Source organism: Lepidochelys olivacea, assembly GCF_965140295.1.
Source record: "Lepidochelys olivacea isolate rLepOli2 genome assembly, chromosome: 8".
Lineage (NCBI taxonomy): Eukaryota > Metazoa > Chordata > Testudines > Cheloniidae > Lepidochelys > Lepidochelys olivacea.
The window spans coordinates 94749416-94765834 of NC_140418.1; positions in this window are offsets into that span (position 1 = coordinate 94749416).

Here is a 16419-nt window from a genome sequence, read left to right on the forward strand (position 1 = left end):
ATTAGATGATCTGAGTCAGTAGAAATGTAGTTATGAGAAGGAGCTCTTCAAAAAAAAAAAAAAAAAGTCAGCCCTTTACTTAAACTTAAGATGGGCCAACTATTCCCTTCAGTTACAACTGTGAAATTTAAGAAGGTTGAATGGGTGTAGCTTACAGCAGAATTTGTCCTCACGTATTTCAGATCTCGAGCATTTTCATTGTACAGAAAAATACACGATGCAACAAATCCAGTAGGTAGTTTTCTACAATCTATAAATTCTAAGCTCAACAGGCGCAGTAGCTTTCATGTAAGATGTTGTAAAAGTAAATTTACGTCATATGTCAAACATTACACATATGCATGTAAAGAACAACATTGATTCCGGTCATAAAAAAATCTGTGTGTATCTATAAAATCAGCAAGCTGTGTCTTCAGGTGTTTTGTAAAGGGGCATATAGCACATTTGTATCTTGAACTGATGATTTATAAATGACAGAGTGAGCCACTGATACTTACATAGTTTTAATTTCTGCTTCAGAGATTTACTGAGGGACTAAAGATTGGGTCCATTTAATCTATCAACTGGAAATACTGGTGACATAATACATTAAGAGGTTGCCTCTGCTGTGTGTGTTTGGTGTCCAGTCAGGCTAATGTCTAAATCCACATTTCAGTTATAAATGGCCTTGGTAAATTCAAGCCTTGGGAAAGGACTGGGCCCAAACTGAATGGTAAAAAGTTTAGGATGGAAATTAAAAGAGTGGGTGTATTAGTTGTAACTATCTATCTGTGTGTCTACATTGTGCTCATCGCCATAGTACATAATCACCTTGTCTTATTAGAAATAGTACTACGGTAGTGCCTTGAGGCTCCAACTGAGAATAAGGCCTCCACTGTGCCTGTGCTGAACTTGCCCTGAAGACCTTACAATCCAAGGGCCAGATTGTACTGTCCTTACACTGAGTAGTATCTTACCCCATAAGAAGTCCTGTTAATTTAATGGCACTTCTTTTGGTCTCCATGGACCTTCTTGTACTGCTCCATGTGCACAATCTGGCCCTAAAAAAAGATGCTAAAATAGAAATAGAAATCTAAACATATTAAATAATCAGAACAATAGGGTCCACTGACTAGAAGTGTATGGTAGAAATCTTCCCCCCAACAGATGGACTTTCTGATTAGCGTGGCATTATGTTATGCCCTCAGAAATTTCCCACAGAGGGCTGGAAAAGTAGCAAAAATCCTGTTAAAATAGCCTCACATTTTTCAAAGGGGTGATCTGTCCTTACTCCTCTTTCTGACTCTTGGAGCCTCTCCCTTGCATCTGGTACTCCACACCTTTGGGCGGGGGTAATGGGGCACAGGGAAAAGGTAGAGCCAAAGGAAGGCCTGTCTATGGTCTCATTATGCTGCACAGCTGTGGGGATTTACTTGCGTAAGAGAAAATTGATTCTGGAAAACATGTGAAGAACATGAGTATTTTCAGAAAATTTTCCACTCTGTTTTTAATGAAATTATATTTACTCACTTGGGTGGAGGACAGCTCTCTCTTTTTTTTTTTTGGCTGGCTCTGTCCCCATTCTTGGCTTGAGCTTCCTATGGCTGAGTAATTAAGAGGACGCCACCTACTCCCCTAGGAAAAGAGGTTTTCTGAACTACAGACTGATTGGAAAAGGGGCCCTGTGCACCTTTCTCATGAAAGAAGCTGAATGGAAAACTCCACGCAGAGAACAAAATATTTACAAACTAAGCTTTTTCTGATGGTTCACCAACTCAGTAGGAATCATTTGTATGGTGGCAACTGGATACAGGGACAGATCCTCAGCTGGTGTAAATCAACTCCCATTGACTACTAAAGAGTCCCCTCGACTTCAGTAGAGCTACTCTGATTTACGCCTTATTTCCTTGTACTCTCCCATTTATCTGTATCCATCTGTTGTCTCTTGGCTTGTATTTAGACTGTACACTGTCTGGGACAGGGACCATCTATTTTAGTTCCGCACCAACTACAACGTGATTCTGGTCTCCAACGAGGGCTCCTAGGCACTAGAGTAGTATAAAGACTATACCAACTCGAGGCTCTTACCCTCAGAATATTTGTGATGTATATTACTGTGGTACACACAAATTCAAACATTTTAAAATTATTTCTATTTCCCACATTGCCACATTGCATAGAGCAAATTACTCTGATTAAAAAAACCGAAAAACAAAAAAAACCCAGTTTCTTTTCTTAGGATCTGACCCAATGCTTATTGAAGTCAATGGCAATCTTTCCCATTTTGTTTCATCAGGGCCTTAGTGTTAAGTTTTCATTTTGGATACATGATAGTTTTTATGGAAGAGCATAGACCAGACCAAACCAGACTTGCTTGATACTGGGCCCAGGTTGTCTTCAGTGATTTGCAAGTCTTTCAACAAACTTGGGATAAACTTCAGCCTTTTAATGAAAAGTATAGCCAGGCAAGTTTTAGATGGTTTCAGTTTTTGCAAGGTACGTTTTTTTTTAGCTCGAGTTGATACAAAACGTTAATTGATACTAATGTTGTATATCTGAGTAGCATATGACTTCCTGTGTGACCTTGGGCAAGTCACATAGGAATTTTTTTTAAAAGCACCCATGTGACTTAGTCCCCTCAGTGACTTAGGGGACTCCCTGCAGGATCTGAGCCAAGGTGCCTAAGTTTAGGCGCCCAGGTTTGAAAATTTGGTCCTTGAGGGTAGTTCACGAAGTCCTCTGACTAACATAATCCAAACTGATCTATCGTCTTGAAATTTGTATGCAGCCACTATTGTATGTCTTCCTGTCCAGAAGGAAATGTTTCTAGGTGTGCGCATTGGTATGAATACATAGCAGAACCTGGAAGGAAGACAGACCAAAAAAGAGGGAGTAATGCAGAGTGAGGAGGTCTGATGGTAATGAATGGACAGGAATGTACTGAGAACATTAACTCCCTGTGTTCCACATAAGCCACTTTTCAGACAGCTCCCTTTGGGCCTGATCCAAAGCCAATTGAAGTCAATGAAAGACTCTCATTGACTTGATGGGCTTTGAATCAGACCGTTTGTCTCTTGGCCCACTCTACTTCTCCCATGGTGTCCTGCATGCCAGACATGACCTCTCAATGGAAGTATGCAAGTATCCGTCTATCTCCTCCTCAGAATACTTCTAAAAAGCCACCTGTCCAGGAAGCATTCTGGCTATGCTCACCACATGTGAGTGTGTTTGGTCTGCATCATATTGGCCTGTGCATTTAGACCGTAAGCTCTTAAGGGTAAGGACCTTATTTGTTTGGCACAGCTCAGCTATTGCACAATGCAGCATACACTTTGAGTGCTATATATGTAATACATATTAAGTAAACCGATATTATGTGCCTGATTCTCATTTGTCTCATTTACACTTAAAAGTTGGCGTACCTGTAATTTATGCCCAATTTAAGGCCTTTTTACACTGTCAGAGCAGTGTAAAGGGTTATTATTATAAATAGAACCTTTAAGATCAATAAATAATAACGATAAAACACCCAGAAAACAGTGCCCAATAACCAATGTATGCACTCCTGATTGAAAAGAGCAAAAGAAAATGGAAAAAAATCGAGACAGACCAATTTACTTGAAGTAAGAATTTGAGATGAAGAATTCAGACATAAAAGTAGGGATAGTTATTTCTTCTTCATACAAGCTGGAGCATATTTTCTCCATAAAACAAGTAGATGGAATATCCAGGTATATTCCTAACAGAATATTTCGGCAATCATATGCAAAGGAGTGAGGCATAAAGATGGAGTGCAGAGAAATGTTTTCTACTCCTGCTGTTAGCCATCACACTCACTACACAGGGAAAGCCCAAGTTATCAACACTACATATAACGGGCATTCATTTGTCGGCTTGTCCAGTGGCTCCTCTATAATTAATAATCTGTCACATTACGTGTTTGCATTTTTTTTAAAGCAATCAGTCTCACACACACACATATTTTACGGCTTTAACAGATGTAGTACAATTCACAGGGGTGGTGTGTGTGGGGGGAACTAATGTGAGACAGGATGTTTGGTTCTGTAGTTTTAATTTAAAATGGATGTTTTACAGCACTTCGTTACACTCTAGAAAAAGAATGAATGGGCATGTGAGCACACCCAGTTTGGGAATGTTATTGGCTAAAGAGATGAAAGTTTCAATGTTGCTCATTGCTTCCTGCTTGCAATCAAGCTCATGCAACCATTACCAAAATTAAACCTTGCCACACCCTGAACAAGCAGAGTTAGCAGATCCACTATCATAAATAAATGGCGTGATGTGCTCTACTCCCTATGGCAGAGTTATATTAAAAAATGCCCATAAGGCACCACTTCTGCAATAGGATCCCTCTGGGTGAACATTTATCCCTGTCCATATCTGATTGTAGGATCATCTTAAAATTTACATAATTAAGCCCAAACTTTGTTTTTTATAGTTGTCCCAATGATTCTCTTTTTGTTTACCTTAACAGTCCCAAATCTGGGAAAATAAATCCTTTATAAATACATGTTGAAATTGCATTGTTGAAATACTGGCATGCACAGCATGGAATTAAAAAAATAGTTTAAAAACAAAACAAAACTAAAGTGGTTTGTTATAAAAATGCATCCCAGCACCTCACTCTGTGAAAGTGCCTCATTCCGTGAAATCGAGCACCCTATGTTTAAAAGAAACAAAAACAGTGAAGCAAGATTCTCCATCACTGAAATTTTTAAAATCAAGATTAGATGATTTTCTAAGAGATATGAATTAGTTCTGGGAAGTCCTATGGTCTGTTTTATACAGGAGGTCAGATTAGATGATCACAATGATCACTTCTGGTTTTAAAATGATTTTTGGCCACTCCTTTACAGGTGGATTTGATCTGCCTTTACTGAAGCTGAATCTGCCATGCGAGCCACATGGATACCTCAAGCGCTGGGTTTTTGACACCCATTGCCTAGACTGTCACAGGTACTCTGGCACCTGACATAGGGTTTTTAGAGGTCTTTGCAATACCTCTAGCATGAAAGGCAAATTCAATGCCTGCTCCTGCAGCTCTCACTCAGGATTTGAAAGGATTTTTGCTTCAGGAGGGATCAGACCTTTTCTCCAAGTCACTCCCAAGGTATGCTAAGCCAGAACTCCTCGTGACTGAATGTTGTGTGTGTTCATGATGAAGACACCATGTTAACACATCAGACAGCACACAGTATCGTTCCTGGTGTTAAACTCATTGACAAAAGAAGCATAAAGTAAAACAAAGCCTCTTATTATTTCAAATAATCACACATAGCTGTGCCCTTGAATCCTCTATTGCTAACCTATAAATCAACTTCACTTATGTAAGTGTACAAGTTCAAGTTGAAGTTATCAAGGGTGACGGCTCGAGTGACATCCTGTACGTCAGACCAGAAACTGACCGACCCTTTTCTTCCTTTTGCCAGAGAGACAAACGGTGAGAACGTGTCAGATTTTATCTCAGAATAATGTTTTTAGCTGGGGAAATAGAAAACACTGAGCTGGAAATGAATTATTTCTAGATGCATGTTACAACCCTTTCCTGACAAGGGCTTTATTTTTTAGAAAAGAACTGTAAACAAGGAAACATCTAAATACTGACAGGGCTGAACTCTGAAGGGGCACATTACCAAGAAGATATCAAACTCCTCATTCCAGAAGCCAAATTACTCACAGCCAGATTCTATTCTTTGCCAAAGCCCTGCTTGATGTTCTGGTCTGTGCTCCCTGGTAATACAAAGAGTAGCTGCTAGGCTGCTCTAAGTTACATCGCTGACCCAGAATCCTCAGTGAAGCTTGACTGATTCCTGATGTGACAAACTCGGACTTTAACAAACTCAGAGAACTTGCAGATAAGATACCATGGTTGAAAGAATGGTCCCTGAGGGAAAAGGAGTTCAGGAGACCTGACAGTTTCTCAAGGTGACAATATTAAAGGCACAACTGAAAACTCTCCTGCCATGCTAAGTAGTGGACCTACTTTAGTCTTTCCCTTGCTCCAAATGTATTATAATAACCTCTTCTTATTGCCTTTTATGTCCTTAGCGGGGAAGGAGAGCTAATAACTGATGCCATCAAGAGGACTGAGGTGTTTAATGCCTATTGTGCTTCAGTCTCCACTAAAAGGGCTAATGGTGACCAGATATTCCTCACAATTAATATTCACGAAAAGGGGGAAGTCATACAAGGCAAAATAGGGAAAGAACAGGTTAAAAAACATGTAGAGAAGTTGGATGTTTTCAAGTCCTCAGAGCCTGATAAAATTCATGCTAAGGTGCTTAAGGAATTATCTGAAGTAATCTCAGAACCATTAGGCATTATCTTTGAGAAATCATGGAGGATGGGTGAGGTCCCTGAGGTCCCAGTGGACTGAAGAAGAGGAAACATAGCACCTATCTTTAAAAAGGGGAAGAGGATGGGAAATTACAAACCAATAAGCCTAGCTTTGATACCTAGAAAGGTACTGGAACAAATTATTAAACAATCAATTTGTAAGCACCTAGAGGATAATAGCATTATAAGGAATAGCCAGCATGGCTTTGTCAAAAACAACTCATGCCAACCCAACCTAATTTCCTTCTTGGACAGGGTTAATGTCCTAATGTATGGGGGGAAACAGTAGACAATATATATCTTAATTTTAGTGAGACATACGATACAGTCCCACATGACATTCTCATAAGCAAACTAGGGAAATGTGATCTAGATGAAATTACTATAAGGTGAGTGGACAACTGGTTTAAAGACTATACTCAAAGAGGAGTTGTCAATGGTTCGTTAACTAACTGGAAGGGCTTATCTAGTGGGATCCTGCAGGGGTCAGTTCTGGGTCCAGTACTATTCAAATATTTTCATTAATGACTTGGATAATGGAGTGGTGAGTATACTTATAAAATTTGCAAATGACACCAACCTGAAAGGGGTTAGAAGCACTGTGGAGTACAGGATTAGAATTCAAATCAACTGTGACAAATTGGAGAATTGGTCTGAATTCAGTGCGATGAAAATCAATAAAAATATGTGCAAAGTACTTCACTTCGGAAGGTAAAATCAAATGCACAACTACAAAATGGGGAGTAACTGGCTAGCCGGTAGTCCTGCTGAAAAGGATCTGTGGGTATAATGGATCACACATGGATTATAAAACAATAATGTGATACAGTTGTGAAAAGGCATTATTATTACCTGGCTCTTCTGAGAGTACCTCCCCCAAGAGGGGTATCCTGAGTGCAAGACATCATCTGGAAAGAGGATCCCAGCTATTGGATTCTTTCCTTCTGCTCCATCTTAATGCTCTCCTTCCCTGAGACTTTCATCCTCCTTAACAGCACAGAAGTTGTCAGACTGGGGTTTCCCTGAAAGTCTATTCTGGGTGCCTCTCTGTCTCAGCTCCTCCAGTGAGTCACTCTGGCCTCAAGAGCCCATATGGTGTCTCTGAGGGCCGCGAGCTAGCTGCTTGCACCGTATGCACACATACACCATCTGCCCAAGAGGCAGGTAGTCATATGTGCTGCATTCAGGGCGATAAACTGGATAGCCCCCACTCTGCTGCTGCCTGCATTATTTTTACTCTTGCAAGGTATTTTTGTTTGTTTGATTGGTCTGGTGGCAGGGGCAGGGATTATTGGCCTAAATTTAGAATATGTCTGTTAGGTGTCTCTGCCTGTCACACCCTCACAATATTCCCCTTTTCACTAGCTCCGCTGGTCTCTTAGGGTATGTCTACACTACGAAATTAGGTCGAATTTATAGAAGTCGTTTTTTTTGAAATCGGTTTTATATATTCGAGTGTGTGTGTCCCCACAGAAAATGCTCTAAGTGCATTAAGTGCATTAACTCGGCGGAGCGCTTCCACAGTACTGAGGCAAGCGTCGACTTCTGGAGCGTTGCACTGTGGGTAGCTATCCCACAGTTCCCGCAGTCTCCGCTGCCCATTGGAATTCTGGGTTGATATCCCAATGCCTGATGGGGCTAAAACATTGTCGCGGGTGGTTCTGGGTACATATCGTCAGGACCCCGTTCCCACCCTCCCTCCCCCCGTGAAAGCAAGGGCAGACAATCATTTCGCGCCTTTTTTGTCTGCTGCCAGCCAAAGATGTAAAGGATCGATGGAGTGGGTCAGAACAAGAAATAGACCAGATTTGTTTTGGACTCATTTTCCTCCTCCCCTGTCTAGATCACACTGCAGTCAGTCACAGAGAAGGCGCAGCGAGGTTAATCTAGCCATGTATCAATCAGAGGCCAGGCTAACCTCCTTGTTCCAATAACAACGATAACTTTGGTGCACCATTTCTTATTGGAACCCTCCGTGCAGTCCTGCCTGAAATACTCCTTGATGTACAGGCACACCCTTTGTTGATTTTAGCTCCCTGAAGCCAACCCTGTAAGCCGTGTCGTCAGTCGCCCCTCCCTCCGTCAGAGCAACGGCAGACAATCGTTCCGCGCCTTCTTTCTGTGCGGACGCCATACCAAGGCAAGCATGGAGGCCGCTGAGCTCATTTTGGCAATTAGGAGCACATCAACCACCACACGCATTATCCAGCAGTATATGCAGCACCAGAACATGGCAACGCGATACCGGGCGAGGAGGCGACGTCAGCGCGGTCCCGTGAGTGATCAGGACATGGACACAGATTTCTCTGAAAGCATGGGCCCTGCCAATGCATGCATCATGGTGCTAATGGGGCAGGTTCATGCTGTGGAACGCCGATTCTGGGCTCGGGAAACAAGCACAGACTGGTGGGACCGCATAGTGTTGCAGGTCTGGGACGATTCCCAGTGGCTGCGAAACTTTCGCATGCGTAAGGGCACTTTCATGGAACTTTGTGACTTGCTTTCCCCTGCCCTGAAGCGCATGAATACCAGGATGAGAGCAGCCCTCACAGTTGAGAAGCGAGTGGCGATAGCCCTGTGGAAGCTTGCAACGCCAGACAGCTACCGGTCAGTTGGGAATCAATTTGGAGTGGGCAAATCTACTGTGGGGGCTGCTGTGATGCAAGTAGCTCACGCAATCAAAGATCTGCTGATATCAAGGGTAGTGACCCTGGGAAATGTGCAGGTCATAGTGGATGGCTTTGCTGCAATGGGATTCCCTAACTGTGGTGGGGCTATAGACGGAACCCATATCCCTATCTTGGCACCAGAGCACCAAGCCGCTGAGTACATAAACCGCAAGGGGTACTTTTCGATAGTGCTGCAAGCTCTGGTGGATCACAAGGGACGTTTCACCAACATCAACGTGGGATGGCCGGGAAAGGTGCATGACGCTCGCATCTTCAGGAACTCTGGTCTGTTTCAAAAGCTGCAGGAAGGGACTTTCTTCCCAGACCAGAAAATAACTGTTGGGGATGTTGAAATGCCTATATGTATCCTTGGGGACCCAGCCTACCCCTTAATGCCATGGCTCATGAAGCCGTACACAGGCAGCCTGGACAGTAGTCAGGAGCTGTTCAACTACAGGCTGAGCAAGTGCAGAATGGTGGTAGAATGTGCATTTGGACGTTTAAAGGCGCGCTGGCGCAGTTTACTGACTCGCTTAGACCTCAGCGAAACCAATATTCCCACTGTTATTACTGCTTGCTGTGTGCTCCACAATATCTGTGAGAGTAAGGGGGAGACGTTTATGGCGGGGTGGGAGATTGAGGCAAATCGCCTGGCTGCTGGTTACGCGCAGCCAGACACCAGGGCGGTTAGAAGAGCTCAGGAGGGCGCGGTACGCATCAGAGAAGCTTTGAAAACCAGTTTCATGACTGGCCAGGCTACAGTGTGAAAGTTCTGTTTGTTTCTCCTTGATGAAACCCCCCGCCCCTTGGTTCACTCTACTTCCCTGTAAGCTAACCACCGTCCCCTCCTCCCTTTAATCACCGCTTGCAGAGGCAATAAAGTCATTGCTGCTTCACAGTCATGCATTCGTTATTCATTCATCACACAAATAGGGGGATGACTACCAAGGTATCCCAGGAGGGGTGGTGGAGGAGGGAAGGAAAATGCCACACAGCACTTTAAGCACAGCACTTTAAAAGTTTACAACTTTAAAATTTATTGAATGACAGCCTTCTTTTTTTTGGGCAATCCTCTGTTGTGGAGTCGCTGGTTGGCCGGAGGCCCCCCCACCGCGTTCTTGGGCGTCTGGGTGTGGAGGCTATGGAACTTGGGGAGGAGGGCGGTTGGTTACAGAGGGGCAGCAGTGGCAGTCTGTGCTCCAGCTGCCTTTGCTGCAGCTCAACCATACACTGGAGCATTCTGGTTTGGTCCTGCAGCAGCCTCAGCATTGAATCCTGCCTCCTCTCATCACGCTGCCGCCACATTTGAGCTTCAGCCCTGTCTTCAGCCCGCCACTTACTCTCTTCAGCCCGCCACTTACTCTCTTCAGCCCTCCACCTCTCCTCCCGGTCATTTTGTGCTTTCCTGCACTCTGACATTATTTGCCTCCACGCATTCGTCTGTGCTCTGTCAGTGTGGGAGGACAGCATTAGCTCGGAGAACATTTCATCTCGAGTGCGTTTTTTTTTCTTTCTAAGCTTCACTAGCCTCTGGGAAGGAGAAGATCCTGTGATCATTGAAACACATCCAGCTGGTGGAGAAAAAAAAAGGGACAGCTGTATTTAAAAAGACACATTTTATAAAACAGTCGCTACACTCTTTCAGGGTAAACCTTGCTGTTAACATTACATACATAGCACATGTGCTTTCGTTACAAGGTCGCATTTTGCCTCCTCCCACCGCGTGACTACCCCCTCAACCCTCCCCCCTCCCCGTGGCTAACAGCGGGGAACATTTCTGTTCAGCCACAGGCAAACAGCACAGCAGGAATGGGCTATACTGAGTGTCCCTGAAGAAAAGCACCCTATTTCAACCAGGTGACCATGAATTATATTTCACTCTCCTGAGGATAACACAGAGAGAGAAAGAACGGATTTTGGTTGAATGCCAGCAAACATACACTGCAATGCTTTGTTCTACAGTGATTCCCGAGTATGTGTTACTGGCCTGGAGTGATAAAAGTGTCCTACCATGAAGGACGAAATAAGGCTGCCCTCCCCAGAAACCTTTTGCAAAGGCTTTAGGACTACATCTAGGAGAACCGCAAATGCCAGGGCAAAGTAATCCTTTCACATGCTTGCTTTTAAACCATGTATAGCATTTTAAAAGGTACACTCACCAGAGGTCCCTTCTCCGCCTGCTGGGTCCAGGAGGCAGCCTTGGGTGGGTTCGGGGGGTACTGGCTCCAGGTCTAGGGTGAGAAACAGTTCCTGGCTGTCGGGAAAACCGGTTTCTCCGCTTGCTTGCTGTGAGCTATCTACAACCTCCTCCTCCTCCTCATCTTCTTCGTCCCCAAAACCTGCTTCCGTATTGCCTCCATCTCCATTGAAGGAGTCAAACAACAGGGCTGGGGTAGTGGTGGCTGAACCCCCTAAAATGGCATGCAGCTCATCATAGAAGCGGCATGTTTGGGGCTCTGACCCAGAGCGGCTGTTCGCCTCTCTGGTTTTCTGGTAGGCTTGCCTCAGCTCCTTCAGTTTCACGCGGCACTGCTTCGGGTCCCTGTTATGGCCTCTGTCCTTCATGCCCTGGGAGATTTTCACAAAGGTTTTGGCATTTCGAAAACTGGAACGGAGTTCTGATAGCACGGATTCCTCTCCCCAAACAGCGATCAGATCCCGTACCTCCCGTTCGGTCCACGCTGGAGCTCTTTTGCGATTCTGGGACTCCATCATGGTCACCTGTGCTGATGAGCTCTGCATGGTCACCTGCAGCTTGCCACGCTGGCCAAACAGGAAACGAGATTCAAAAGTTCGCGGTTCTTTTCCTGTCTACCTGGCCAGTGCATCTGAGTTGAGAGTGCTGTCCAGAGTGGTCAGAATGGAGCACTCTGGGATAGCTCCCGGAGGCCAATACCATCGAATTGTGTCCACAGTACCCCAAATTCGAGCTGGGAACGTCGATTTAAGCGCTAATCCACTTGTCAGGGGTGGAGTAAGGAAATCGATTTAAAGAGCCCTTTAAGTCGAAATAAAGGGCTTCACTGTGTGGACGGGTGCAGGTTTAAATCGATTTAACGCTGCTAAATTCAACCTAAAGTCCTAGTGTAGACCAGGGCAAAGGAGCTGGTTTTTTAATCCCCTGATCTTCCGGAGTTGACCCTGCCCCCTTTTCTAGGGATCCTAAAGGGGTTACGGACCAAGGCATAGCAGGCTAGAGCCTTGTTAGTAAATGCTCAGCCTAGCTTAGGCTAGTCAACTGATTGTCTCAGCACACAGCCTCCAAAATAAGCCACACTATAATCTTCAAGCAGGCAAGCACACCGCAAGCAAGTAAGCGCACAACAAACTAATAGACAAATGAACTAACAGAGAAACTCACCCTAAGGATCACATAATCTCTCCTCCTACACTTGGAGAACTCCGTTGCAAAACTCCCCTGTTTGCTGTTTCTGTTCCAGGGCAACTGAATAAAATTCCCCCCCCCCCCCATTTCACTTTACATCAGATAAATAGGAGCTTTTTTTAATAGGCAGGCCACATGTGTAACCATCTAGGGCGCTGTGCAACTTGGGAGCATAATTTCTAACAACATGCATGACCATTTCCATTGGGAACCAAGTAAATAAAACTTTACTAGATGTTCCATTATTTTATACGTCTTTAAAAATAACATAAGCAGGATTTTGTAAGTGGATTTAGTGCTCATGAAATATGCCACTTTTGGAAGCACAGGAGATTAAAGCCCTCCTTTTCCTCACAGAAAGGTACAGCAAAGGCAGAAGCAGTTCCAGGTCCTTCACACTACCCTGTCAGTTGCTCTGGTGCATCTAACTCTTAAGGGATAAGTGTAGTGGGGTCTCCATGAGCATTTAAGCCTTCAGTCTCCACTAAGATTGCCAAAAAGGTGTCAGTTGTGAGGATGGTTTTTCATCCACCAGAAAGTGAATTGGACTGAAGATCATCAACCCATTTAACAAAGAACACCAAATAGCCATAAAATGGTGAGGTCATAAGTCGTAAGGTCTCTGCTGAGCTGGACTGGATTCAAACTAGTAGCCTAGGGCTTGAACTTGCAGCAATGGTAATTTTGCAACTGATTTCAATGGTCTGGCCATTATTGAGGAAAAATTTTGAAGTCCTTTATCAATTCCATAAGCGATTCATGTCTCCACTCATGTCTCTACAGTATCAACACTGCAGAGATGTACCCAAGAAAACATTCTGTACTGTTTGCTAGCCTCAAGCCAGCTGCATCTTCAAATAGTACCGTGCTTCATCTGTGTTCGTATCATCTTTCATGCAGCAATAGGATTTTTATTCACAGAAAGATTGTAAAGTACAAGTAGTAGCACGGGGGAAGTCCTCCTTAGTAATTTCACAAATTAACCCCCTAGACAACAAAAGCCTGTTTCACAGAGAGTTTCCATCTGACTACAGTGCCTTAAAGCTATTAATTTCACTTGACAATGCTACATTCTCAACCTGGAAACATCTTGTTAATAAGAAAAGCATCACGAAGACTCCATCTGGCGGCAAGACACTAGTTTGTTGCTCTTCTGTGTGGAGAGATTTGATTCAGGACTCTGCCACATTCAGAATGAAACAGTGTCAAGGATAATTAGCCGTCAGGCCTCCCCTGTTCTCATCTAAGCACTGCAAACATCTCAGGTACAGTTCCACATTTCCATATTATAAAGCATCAAAATATCAATATAGACCTTATGGGTCATTATAGGGAATGCCAATTGGGGCTAGATTTTCTAAAGAGATCTGTTCCCCTTTAGGCTCCAAAATAAATGGCTAGATTTGCAAAAAGGAAGACAGAGATTAGGCACCAGCTGGGAATGGATTTCATTTGCTTTGCCTCCAAAAGATTGCAAATTATCCTCATATATCATAGAACTCAGCGGGGCCTGATTCTTAGCTGTGGCTAGAGGATCCTAGCCAAGGAGCACTGGACATCCCTGGGTGAGAGAAGCAAAGGAGCCATCTGCACTAGCTCAAACTAGCTCAAACCCCTGCATAGTTTAGCTGTTCAAAACGGAGGTAGCTGCCAATGGCCCTGAAGCCATTCTGGCAGCAGCAGACCACTGGGGTAAAAACCGTTTAGAGATGCACTATCCATGCCCCATATGCCTGGGCCAGGAGGGAAGTGACCTAAGAATCATTAAAGCAATTCTACACCAATGGAGGTTTCCTCAGCACTGAGGGTTCCACTGTTGGACCCTAGAAGCAGGTCCAGATTTCTGTACTGGAGAAGGAAAGTGCAGAGGACACATACGCTGAGGCTATTGTAGCGAAAGAGAAATAAGAAGTCAAAGACATTTGAGATTTTACTGTTCTTTTAAGTTCTCTCAAAGCAAATACAGTGCCCATATTTTACTAGGCTACAACACAATAATCTACCACCACTGCTTTAACAACTAAGCAGTTGCAGAGTTGATCTATAAACTGATGTTGCCATTTAATGTGGTTTCCAGCAAGCTGTAAAATTTATAGCTGTAACTAACACCCCTTGGCCCCTCTCTCTTTTATGTTCTCAAAACTAGCTGTTCCATAGCTGTAAGAAGAAGTGCACACAAGGGTGATGTGTAACCTGAATCAAGCCAATTAGGATCATATTCACAAGATCATGGATATGTGATATCATCGATATCAGTCAGATGGGAGTAAGAATATAGAATGCTTGGGTGAATGCTACAAACCATTATTCATAGACATTTGTTCAGATTTTTACATAATTTCACCATGACAGAATTTGCTTTCCTTGAGTATTCTAGTAAATGGATTTACTGGTGGGATTGCTCTCCATGGCTCATAATCTTTGCTGTGAGGGGGGGGGGGGCAGCACAAAAGTTATGCCCCACTTAAATTCTAATTCTGGGGATTTACATGTGATTGAAATGATACATAGTCCTTGAGCTGGCCCTGCACAACGGTGAACTTGGTCCCAAACCAGTTAATTATAAGTAAATGTTGAAGAATGTTCACAAGAAAATTTAGAATACACTGTAGTGAGTGTTTGGACTAGAAACCTGGGGCCTAATCCAAAGCCTATCTAAGGCCATGTCTACACTATGATGCTACAGAGTCACAGCTGCAGTGCCATTAGCTATGTTGCTTGTAGCACCCATCATATAAACGCTTCCTACATCAAGGAAGGTGGTTTTCCCATTGCTATAGGAACTCCAGCTCCTCGAGCTACAGTAGCTAGGTTGACGGAAGCATTCTTCCACTGATGTACCTTTGTCTACACCAGGGATTCGGTCAGCATAGCTACAGCACACAGGAATGTGAATTTTTCACACCCCAAGTACCATAGCTATGTCAACCTAACTTTTAAGAGTAGACCAGGCCTAAGTCTTGGGACAAACGCTTTGGAAAGTGGACTTTGTATCAGGCTCTTGATGCTTAGCAGCAGGGACTGGTTGAAAAATTTCCATCACGCTGTTTTTGAAAGAAAATTGGGTTTTCAATGAAAAGTTGAATTTTTCTGTCGAATATTTTCATCGCCTTTTTTTTTTTTTTTAGTTTTTCTCAATTTTCTGTGGGGAGCCCTCCCATAGCCCCAGTTTTTCTGACCTGTTGTGTACATAACACCCAGGTGTTCTATTCTCTGCAATTGAATTCAAGTTCTCCCTCTCTGGATATTCAAAGCTGTTCACAGCATTGGCTTTAGCTACCTTACAGATTGTCCTGTAGGAAGAGGCAATGACTGCCCAGGAAAACTATATTCCACTTGAACAATGGAGTTTTCAAGCCCCAGTCGGGCGACTTCTGTGGGCGACAGAATCTTTTCAGGGCTTGAAGTTAGAGGGGTAGCAAAGGAAGCAGAAACTACCCATAAGACCCCTGTTGGGGTTTCCCCAGATATGGGCAGTTCCCAGTAAATGCAGAGCTGGAGAAGGCAGGTTCTGCAATCCCTCATCCCACAGCCTCTAGCAGAGATCCCTCACTCTTTAAACATTATCAGGTGATATTTATGGGTGATGTTGGGGTTTGTGACTATGGCAACTAAGTGTTTAACCACTGGTTTGCTTTAGGTGAGTTTGCCTAATGTAAAACACGACATAGGGATTTTTGGGAGGGCTACAGGGCCAAATAAATTAAAGTTGTGTTTTTCAGTGACATCTATCATGACTCAAATATTTTTAAATGAGATCAGTGGGCCTGATTCTGATCTCATTTACATCAGTGTGAACCAGGAGTGCTTCCACTGAAACCAAGGGGCCAGATCTTCAGCACTGAAGTCAAAGGTGCTATGCTATATAAAACTGTAATTACCATCTAGGCCATCGTGATCAGACTCACATAAAATTAGTGTAGATGGAGCTGAATTAATGCTGTCATCTTTAGTTCATGGCAGGAATGGATCAGTTCTAGGGATGGATGAACTGCCATTGACCATAAAAGAACTCTATCAAAACTTTGG